Genomic DNA, 10,051 nt, shown 5'->3' with positions numbered 1-10,051 from the left:
ATCATAGTTTTCAATATGGAGTTATGACAATGCTCATCCTCCAATCATTGATCGTCGATGTGACGTCATCATCTGCCACCTGTCACCTTGTGAGTGGTGACACATTTCACCCTCTTTTGTCCCCTTATGACCCCTCAGAACACTAAATCTTCCTGCCACATGTCCACCGTACCGCCACATCATGCTGACGTCAGCTGCCCCATGCTCCTTATCATAAGTAATCATGTGATGTCATGTGTCATGTATCAAAACCAATCATGCGACACCACATGTCCCTTATCAGAACCAATCTTGTGTTTCCATGTGTCCCTTTGGAGGAGAGAGAAAAGGCCCAATCCTGATCTAGTTTTACATTGAAATCCTTTGTTAATTAGCATTGGGCCCTCCCTGACACTTTAACACTAGAGGCCCAATCACGACGATTTAACATTATCGGAGTTCGGTGATTGCAACCTTCTTAATGTGTTCACTTTGAAAACATCGAATCCCCGATATGGCTTGGTCTTGTCGACTGCCGATATTGCAAGATCGCCAATATGCCTGATACGTGGTTTGTGATGTGCCAAGACCTCTGATCTCCGATATACCATATGCCTCCGCTTTCGATCGTCAATATCGCTTTAGACCTCCAATGTGCGGGACCTCCGATATGTCAGGACTTCCGATTTGCGGGATTGTCGATATGTTGTGAATTCGAAGCACCATGTCTACATTGAGGATGCCCAGGTCATCGCCAGGGTTAATCATTTCCATCATTGGAAGCTAAGAGAAGCCATTGAGATTGAGATGCATTCTATAAATCTCAATAAGGATGATGGTTGGAAATTAAGCAGGAGTTGGATTCACACCCTCTCCTCTTGATTGGTACCTTTGTTTTTCTATTTTCATATTTTTGGTTATATTCTTTTTCACTCCTCTATTCTACCTTTTTTCATGCGATCTTTTTTATGCCTTTTCCGATTTATTTTTTTTAATAACTATGCTTGGGTTTTCATTTTGACTCATTTATAAGTTTCTATTTTATCTGATCTGTTATTGAATGTTAGTTTTGTTGTGCTAATTTCAACTTCATATTTAAAAACAAATGCTTTTCCATTGCTTCATGTGCATAGGTTACCTTATGGTGTTTGTGATTGAAAACAGGTAAATTTATCAAGTTTTATGTTAGAATCATGAGAAGAATAACATGAAAGGCAAGTGTTGAATAACAACAAGTAATTGTACAACAAACCATCAAGAAGAACACTTAACATAGTGTTTTGATAAAGGAGTTCACCCCTCCTGGGCTACATCTCCTTGGTCCAGCTTCCATGGCTTGGGCCTCTGTATTTTCTCAAAATGGCAAGAAGTATATTTTACAATACTCTATTTCTCTTGAAACTTGCTTTAATGGGCTCCGTTCATCCAAAAACCCCAAATATGACTCTCCAAGCTTTGCAAATGGACTACAACTGATATAGGCTTGACCTCCTCTCCTGGTGGCCCTAGGCTTCCTTAAACTTCAATGTGGAGAAATCACATACAAAAGTGCCTCTCTACCTTTGCAACTTATTCCATTGTGTTCAGAGCATCAAAAAAATCTAGGAACACCTTTTCTTGATCTTCATTTGGTCAAATTTTGCCAAAATTATGACAGAAACAGTTTTCTCCTAGTAATCCTCCTCTAAAGTTGGAGGAACTCCAGTTAACTCCACTAAACTTGGATTTTCTGCGAAATTAGGAGGATCCGCCAAAAGTGTCGCTGAATTAAACTCGATTTTAATTATAGTTAAGTGTGATTATCTCGTATTTAATCCAAATTAACTTGTTCTAATCATGCGGCTAGTTAACTGTCAGCCTCCGGATGTGGTGGTAGTGGTCACATGTTGCATTAAGTGCTAACGGTTACGTATAGTGTTGGGCATTTACAAACCATAACCATAGCCACTATAGGAGTGTTCACATGGGATGGTTTAATGGTGGTCTAACTGATGGTTAGTTGTATTATCCATGATGTTATATAATTGTTAGTTGGCGGTTTAACATGGTGTTCACATGGGAGGGTTGGCCCTCCTAACCCCCAACTGTAACCATATTAAACTTTAAATATGCGCGGAACCCATAACGGTTAAGTAATACAGCCACGATATAACGGTAAGGCACAAAGGTTATATATCACAGGTCTCAAGTTCGACCCCCCGGCCTACCATAAAATTTTATCACTACCCATAACCGGTCCTTTGGGGAGGGACACGTGGTGGCCACTAGGCTTGCCACTTGTCCCCTCCTCATTGGACCACCTTCAACCAATCAAAACTTGCCACATCACTGCACCTGTAAACCAATAAAAACATGGCACATGGAAAATTTGGATAGGCAATTGATCAACGTGTTGACCCTGCCCAGTCACATGCCACGTTAGTAGTACGGACAACTGACTAGGCAGTGACTGTACCTTTTTTTCCAAAAATTCCTTCTCTTTCGCAAAGCAGTCAATAGGCTCTATCTTCCTCATACAAACTCTATTTTGAATGAAACAGGGTGCGTTGGGATCGTATCACCGAGATAGACGCGGTCATTCAAGTTTCGAACGATTCTTAGCACTTTTATTTTTGAGCTAATTTTTGCCCCTAATCTAGATTTTGATCACTCCTTCCCACTGACAGGCTTTTGGACCCATAAAAGTTGGTTATCTGATGAGATCTGAATACTCTTCTCCTTCTTGAGTTCTATCAACTAATTCTACTTGGAAAAATCTCCATGACAGCCACTTCAGTTCACTGACATGCCTTGCCTTGCTTGGCACTCAACCAATGTTCTCCTTTTGCTGTTGACCCAATCCAACACTTGCTTGCTGCTTGCTGATTAAACGCCCTATTGTACCAAAGTGATCCATCGGTGATTGGAAATCTGACTGATGGCCTTCCCACTGAGAATCATGTTCCTCCTTTGCATCACATGCATTCGATGCAAGCTTCTCCTTGGAAACAACTTTTCCAAGTTAAGCCCATCTGAGTGAACTACAACAATGAGTTACAATATCAGTAATAACAAGAAAAGAAATGACCATTATTTTACCTCCACAATTCCAAATTCCACATCTAGAAGAACGATGTTATGCTCTTAACCTGCAAGATAATACAAGAATACCAAATATGCGCAGAAATATACCCAGAACATAGAACAGTGAGAAATAACAGCAGGTATTTTATTATTCAGAAAGTAATGTTCACTTGCCTCTTCGATGGGGCAACCTCCAATAGAGCAGAGCTCTATTACAAAATAAGACACGATGCTCCTCGCAGGGAGTCTCTATCCTTTATATATGACTCATACATGTAATACCATGGAGCAATACCATGGTTCTTATTAATACCATCTATCTAATACCATGGCCCATTTGCAACTAACTGTGGTCTCGTCATTAAATGTCGGTTAATCACTTACAATTATTAATATGGGCTTTATTGGCTCTTTACTTAACTATAACTATGACTCGATCCTACTACATAAATAAGGGGGTTAGGGTGGAACCCTAACATGCCCTCCCCCTTGTTGTGGGGAAAAATGCCTATGCAGGACGATCTTATCCACCTAAGGTGTGACAGAGCCTTAGCAACAAACAGATACAGCTATTCTGGTTTCTTCCTTTATGAAATGTGAAAGAGGGGAGATTAATGGACTTACCGGTGTCTTCCGTTTGTCCCTCGATCTAGATCCTCTTCTCTTTGGATGTTCACAGCTACTCGCCTCCTCACTCGCTCAAGAGAACAGCTACTTGATTCCTGCGAGATCACAAGAGAACAGCTACTTGCGACAAGAGAAGAACACAACACAAAGGCAAATATTCATATTCATAAATGATTCAGGATTAGAAGTAAATCAAATACACTAATGCAATCATACAAATACAACAGTATATAGGAGAAAACCAAGATAGCTTTATTGATAAATAACAAGGTTCAGGAAGAGATACAACCCAGAGGGCTCCAATCCAGCATCTCCTTCCCAGTAGAATGGAATTCCTATCTTCACCTCCCTTCAAAGCATTAAGCACCCAATGATTCCAGTCTCAAACCAACAACAATTCTTTGCAATAACAAAATTCCAGCCTCTAGATCTCATGGAGGAGAGATCTATATATAGTTATTTTGGAGAGAGGATGAGTCAGCTTGAGATCTGACTAGTGTCCTCTCCCTCTCTCAGTTCTTGAGTCCACTTGGAGGTTCTTGCTTCCACTTGGAGATTTGGAACCTCTTACTCATCACCAGTCGAATTCCCTGAGGCAAGTGTCATTTTGGAAGCTTCCTGGCTTCTGACACCTTGAGGAATGAGTCTGCCACATGTCCAAACTCGCTCAGCGCAGGTAGCTAGTGTTGGAGTTGACATTCAACGCAGGTAGACAGTGGAGCCACTGACATTCAGCGCAGATGGTCAATGGAGCAGTTGACATGATCCTGAATTGACTTGTTTTTGAGCAGTTTCAGGTGGAGAACTTCTGTGAATTGCTGTGGTTTGTTAGCCTTGTTCCTCTAGGGGTAGGAACAACATGTTTAGGGACTTTGGATCCCTTAGATTATGGACATTTCATGCTCAATGCTGTAAGGCACAAAAATGTCTATAACAGTTGCCCCCTAAAGTATGAGGTCGTTTATCGGGTGAAATGCTTTATCCAGGAGGGTCCGAAGTTCATCCATTTGCTGGGAGGAGACCTGTAATAAGATACAATACAATAAATTATGATTCATACTGCTTTCATGATCTAGCTGAGGCGGGCATTCCCATGCTCAGCTTTATAAATTCATTTTTGTACATAGAACAGACGATCGTCTGATGGTAGACTGATAATTTTGGTGAAATTATCATCCTTTGAGTAGGATGATCATCTGCTGCAATGATGTACATGTCAAAATGTCTTTATCTTTCCTGAATATATATCGCAGCCTGGATGGATGAAACTAGATCCGGGGTCTTCAAAACTCACTCGATCTTCACTCTAAGTACAAGTCGATCCATGTGAGAATTGTGCTGAAGTCGAACATGGAAAGACATCGCTTGATTACCGGTCAATGAGGTAAACCGTTAACAAACGCGAGAGGAATCACCGATAATGATAATGACCCTCAAGGTACTACAGTACAATTCACGTTGTTGGAGAGGAAAATCCCCTCTACGGATAGAGGCGATCCCTACTAGCCCAGAACGGGTCTAGCAACAATCAGTCAATGCTACCATGCAAGTTCCTAATTGCAATTAAAAGGTAGGCAAAGAACACCTACTTGGATTCCAATGCTGTCGTTTGATGAAGAGATGCCACCTTCGCTCCTTCGCTCTGGCCAGTCACAATCCTCCGCGATCTCCGCGAATAGATACCTGCACACACGAAGAGAAGACAAACACAAGCGTGAAATCTATTAAAAGCAATTATACATCAGTCAGAAAGGATGTAATTCACATTAACCATTGCATAGACAAATGAGAATGGAACCATAATAGTAGTCATCTATTATTAATCAATAACAGAGAAGAGTACAACCAAATGTTCTGACGTTGATATCCTTCTCAGGAGGGTCCAGTCAGCAAGTCTCTTAAGCATTCACCTTTGGAAATGATTCTCCCAAGACAAGAGCTCTCTCTCTCACACAAGCAACACAACACAACCTTCCCTAAGCTATCAAGCACTTCCACACTTATCACACCCACTACCTATAATAGCAGCAATCTGAGCACTATAAGCTCCACACAATCCAAGCTATTCCAAACTAGCTGCTCATGGTAATGGTAGAGGTTTATATAGGAGAAGGAGTCTCCTTGAATGGTGGAAGGATGAGCTTATCTTCAAGGGAAGTAGTTGCAAAGGGTCGAACAGACATGCCATAGAAGGGAGGCGATACTCACAAGGCCAACAACCAAGTCTGGAGTTATCTGGAAGGCTGGCTGTTGGAACAAATTCGCCCAAACTGGATCAGCGCGGGTGCATAACTGGTCTGGCGTGTTGACGTCACAAGGCAATAACGGTCAAGCTGTTGTCAGCGCGGGTTAATACAAACAGAGGCTGCGCTGGTCATGAAATTCGATCAGCGCGGAAAAGTCGTGTGCTTCCGCGCTGGCAGCGCACGCGGTCTGTTATGAAGCGCCAGTCAGCGCGGGTATTTTAGAAACAGACGCGCTGATGAGGAAAACTTTGGAAAAGTGGGTTTTTGGCCAGTTCAGAAGGCATGAACTTGATTATTGTGAACTCTTGACACAGTAGGGTGACTGATAGGGAGACAGTGACAAATTACTGTGTAACAGATGCCCCCTAAAGCATGAAGCCCGAGAGAGTGGGAGGGGTGAAATGCTTTACAAAACTGCCGAACTGGAACACCGCCAGGAAGGACCGAATATCTCTGATAATCAAGTACATGCAGTCTAGGCATGGGCGCAGCCATCCGAAAGACATGCGAAGGGTCTGTGGAATGGACGCAGCCACCCAACTAAAGAGACCAGAGTAATGATAAGGTATGGTCGCAGCCATCCATGAAGACTCAGGTATGGGCGCAGCCATCCATCAATGAGTCATGTAATGATCATCCACAAAATCGCAGCCTGGACCATAACAGACAGGGATCCAGGGTCTTGCGCTCCATCCCGATCTGAACAAAGTACAAGTCCAAGCATGTGAATACATGAGCTGAAGTCGAACATGCATGAACATCGTCTGATTACCAGTCAATGATGAAAACTGTTAACAGACGCGAGAGGTACCACCAATAATGACAATGGTCCTCAAGGTACTATAGGTACAATCCGCGGCGTGTGAATCAATGAGCTGGTGTCGAACACCCGCAGAATCATTCGATCGGAGGCCAATGATAAAAACCTCGCGTCGAACACGAAGAACCTGCCATTGAGGCATGCAGGCTCTAAGGCACCTGAAGGGAGTCTCTAAGCCGCCTTCCTGGATAATGAGTTGAAGTCGACAGGAAGTGACCTTGATCGAAGGTGGGCCATGATGTTTCCCACATCATCGACGCGAGACAGAGGTAAGATGATTTGTGTGAGATAGCAGATGAGGTTGCACTGTTGCAGAGGTCAACTTCTCTTGAACATATCGGCGACACGACAGTGGATTTGGCAGTATTTGACATCAAATGAGCAGAGGGTATGATGACGAGGCAATGAGAAAATGAGAGGTCAAATAGGATAACCCGTACCCACGGAGGTCAATTGTGAAACAAAATGAGAAATTCCCACCCGACACGAATGCAGACCAGTGCCATGTTCAAGAGCGACATACTGCCGACACGACAATTATTACAGTTCCATTTTCCCCACCATTTCTGGCAGGTACCCCGGTTATTTTTGGATGACAAGCTTGATGGGGATAGCATATGCTTGGAGAGTGTCATTTCGACGATGCCCGATGTCATCAAGTGTTTAACGAGCCTGACAAAGGAAAAACTCGGCGCCTTTTCTTGTTTAGAGAGTCTGAAAAGACAGCGGAAAAGGAAACTCCAGGGGGGTCCTTTTTCGTAGAGTTGTGTCTCTCGAGCTCGAAAAAGTATAAAACAATGCTCGAAAGAACCGCCCGACCATTATGATCGAGGAGTACTTTTCGTAAATAGTGCCTTCGACCCGAAAAAGTAAAAAAGCGGTCGGAAACACGTCGTTTTAGAACCAATAACGAGTGTGAAACGACAAACACCCGGCAATCTTTTTAAGTTAAACGGTCAAAAAAGAGCTTAAAACGACCGCCTCTCGTTCCCTTTAACGAGCTGAAAGGAGGCTCGGCCATCTTTTCTTGATTCATGTCGGAAAAGAGCTCAAAGACGACATTTTTTGGGACCAAGTGCACGAAGAACCGTTATGACCACGCCGGTTACCTGAACCTGCACAAGAACACCACCCGCATAAATCTGTTCGACATGTGTAAAAACATATTAAAACATGCATAAAGGCATAATACAGTGACATTAGTGCTAAATCCATGGCGAAAAGATGACAAAAACCCATATGGATAAGAAATTATAGTCAATTATGAATTTTTACCATAAATAGGGGGGTAAAAGTCATTTTTTACCATTGTTACCATTTTGGATCGTGAAGAACGTTGAGGAGCTGCAAGGTTGACGGAGCGATTTCCAGCCCGTGCGGACACCATTCATCCGGCAGCTTCTTCCAGGTAGGTTCTCCTCTCCCTGCGTTTCGTTTTGAGCCTTTTTTATAGCAATTCCATGGTGGAATTTGGCCATTTGGGCAAATTCTTTGAGCGTTGGTGCGCTCTCGGTCAGCGCGGATTTCCCGCTTGGGTCCGCGCTGATCGATTTATATTTACGCGTACCACCTCTTGGGTCAGCGCAGAAAACACGTGTGCTTCCGCGATGACCCAAGGAAAAAACAAAGGGGTGCCATTTTCAGCGCGACTTTTTTAAAAACAGTCACGCTGGCGCGGAAAAATTTTGTTTTTAATGAAATGAACGTCCAAAATTCCATAATTAGCACTCTAATGTTTTTTCATGGTCTTGCAGGGCAAAATGTCTTTTGTTTGGCAAGAGAGATCTCACGATGATGAGGATATAGCCTCCTATGCACTTGCCGAATGCCGGAATGCAATGCGGGCATGCGGTTTCTTGAAATTCTTCCTGACTCCGCGCCTGAGGGCGCAACCTGACTTACTGGAGTTCCTAATCAGAGCTTGGAACCCAGTAGATGGAAAATTCACAATCCGTGGTCAGGATATCGAGTTTGACTCCACGGACATTTACTTTTTGACTGGATTGTCACGCCGGGGTCAGATGCCCATCCTGGAGGGGCAGCGACCCAGCGGTGAGACTTTGGACCAGCTGATGGCTCGAGTATGCCTAGGAGCCGTCAAAACACGGAGCGGGAAGGTGGGTATCCCGACAGTGCGAGACATGCCTCTTCGCACTATACTCTTCCTAGTGACATGGGCAGCGGGTTCTTTGGCCAATCATGAGGCCTCGAAGAACCAACTACTACTAGCTTTGGAGTGCCTACAGCCCACCATTTTCAACTGGGCGACAGCTGTGACTACTAGCATGAAGAGGCAACTGAACAACTGCCGTCGCGGAGAGACGAAGCAGTTTGCGTACGGGTCACTTCTTCTTCCGCTCATGCTGGAGCGGGTGCCGGCTCTACAGTTACAGACGATGGCTGTGGATCCACCTAGAGGTCCCCGGGAGACGAGGGCCAGCCGATGGGCCCGCGTCATGCCACGTGGAGGTGGCGGCCGCCCAGTGTCTTGGGGAGTGTATTTCAGAGAGTGGCTGGATCGCCAGGTTGTCATCGTGGAGGACTGGCCATATGCTGGCATGGACTTCCGCAATGATCCTGACATGCCACTGCCCGCAGGAGAGCATTGGGACGATGGAGGTATGACACTTGATCTCTTTTCAATATTTTTTGATGTTTTTGATTTTTCATGTACATGTCTTAATAAATGTCACGGTGTGCAGATGTGGGACCCGTGAGACCCATCGGGCTAGCCCCAACGGCACGGAGAGAGGGACAAGGAGCTGGAGCCCTGGCCCTAGTTCCTCCAGGAGTTGATACGTCGGAGACTGTAGCTCGCAACCTCGAGGGTTTGCTGGAGGGGTGCCAGATTACCAGGGGGTCGAGGAGGTCCCTATAGAGCATCAGATCCACACAGTGGGGGTGGCACCCAGGATGCACCGCCTTTTGAGGCGGGTGGCACGAGCAACTGTATGCTACAGAGAGCATAACCCAGCACAGTAGTCGCCTAGGTTTACTTCCACTGATGTTTTGAGAGACATATGTCTCGAATGTATTGAGGACAGTGATTCCATTTTTTTGACACATACACTTATTTTTGAGCGCCTTAGTGCACCACACGATATATATATATATATACATACCGATTTTTGGATGAATCTTGTTACATGTGATGATGTTTTGTTTATGTTATGCAAATGTTCAGTACAAACGTAATCTTATGTATGAATTGCATAACTCATGACCCATGTATTTTAATTTTTAAATGCAAGCTTAAAAGCACACACGACACGCATGCAAACTATGCTTGGAAAATATCTTATTTTACATATGCTTT

This window comes from Pinus tabuliformis, chromosome Q, assembly GCF_031772625.1.
Source record: "Pinus tabuliformis cultivar Carrire ecotype Pingquan chromosome Q, CPIR1, whole genome shotgun sequence".
In the NCBI taxonomy this organism is placed as follows: domain Eukaryota; kingdom Viridiplantae; phylum Streptophyta; class Pinopsida; order Pinales; family Pinaceae; genus Pinus; species Pinus tabuliformis.
The sequence above is the reverse complement of the archived record's forward strand: the minus strand, read 5'-3'. Positions refer to the sequence as shown.